Source organism: Cupressus sempervirens, chromosome 6, assembly GCF_028749045.1.
Source record: "Cupressus sempervirens isolate cs-2001-9-10 chromosome 6, ASM2874904v1, whole genome shotgun sequence".
NCBI lineage: Eukaryota > Viridiplantae > Streptophyta > Pinopsida > Cupressales > Cupressaceae > Cupressus > Cupressus sempervirens.
The window spans coordinates 656,739,496-656,740,827 of record NC_143123.1 but is presented as its reverse complement, the minus strand read 5'-3'; the positions used below and the strand labels follow the sequence as shown (position 1 = coordinate 656,740,827).

The following is a 1,332-nucleotide window of genomic DNA, read 5'->3' as shown; positions in this document are numbered from 1 at the left end:
CCCAAATTTCTCTCTCCCTCAATCAGTATTGCATTGACCAAGATTAATGACCATCTTCAAAATCTTCCAAACTATGGCTTCTCCTTCTATTAGCAACATTTTTCCTCTTTTCTTTGGCTGTGGATTGTAGTTCCTTTTCTGCCTCCCTCTTAGCCATGCCTTTTCACATTTGAATGCAATCTTTCCCCTACTATTGAATTCTTTCTCACATTTTTATGTGAAAAGAAGGCTGTCATGGATTGTTCTATTTTATATAGGGTTCCTCTTTAGCTTACAGGTTCTTCTTTTCATGCACAGTAGCCTTAAACAATGCTTTGGCTTCTACTCAATACTCGTCTTCTTGAAATATTCCTTATCAAGCATAAAATGCAAATCTTCCTTGCTTACTTGATAATATTTGAATAATTTCATGCTTGCTGAATCATCCAACGTGTCTCTTCCCATGGACTCCAAAGGGGTAAAGGTAAATTTACATCAAAGAATATATCACCGCCACACTTCTTTCAGAAATTAATTGCATCAAAAAGTGTCAATTGCATGGATTTAGTAGGAAGAAACATAGAGTTGAAATGGGACATATTAGCCTCTCTGAGTATGTCCATGTTTATCTTAGAGCTATGAAAGAGTCCTCAACACATGGTTTGATGCACATTATACCCACTTTGCAAACTTGATGATTCAACTTCACATAGGAAATAGAAGTAGATGAAGAGGGGTCAACTTGTAAACTGCAAGTCTCAGCATTGTTCATATTCAAGGAAATTACCATTTGACAACCATATTCATCATTTCTAACTTTTCTAATGAATCCTACTCTACATCCTAATTTACCAAGTCTGTAGACACATATCTGGTTGAATGGGAGTAAAGTTGTTTTGTGCTGCCCCAAAACAACATACCAAAGGTGGCCACCCAAATAAAAAGTTATTATTATTTCCTTCATCAAATTCTTCTTTCTATTGATCTAATTGAAGAAAATATTCTCTCTCCATATCATATTCTCTCTATTAATCCTCCATAGTTGCGCCTTTTCAAGACCTCACTGAAGCATTCAAATCCTTCCTTTTAGGTTTGCCACTTGTATAATCTTAATAATTCCCATGGTCAGCAGTGACACAGACATATACTGAAGCAATATAATAATTAAAATATTATCTCTTCTTTAAAAAATCTTTAATGGCCTCGAGTTCTATCAATCTGATGCAGATTAGTTAAGCCCCCCAAAGTGGCTTCGACTAAATTTTTGTTCATTTTGAAATAACTGAACTGCAAAATTGATCCATAGAACATATGTCACTGACTAGAATTAATTTTGAGCACTAATTGATCATT

At 34.8% G+C, this 1,332-nt stretch overlaps 1 pseudogene; it reads right to left on the bottom strand.

Annotated features, from left to right (window-relative positions):
* Window positions 1-321: 321 nt before the first annotated feature.
* Window positions 322-943, bottom strand: LOC149553907 (fructokinase-like 1, chloroplastic; annotated as a pseudogene).
* Between the last annotated feature and the right edge of the window lie 389 nt (window positions 944-1,332).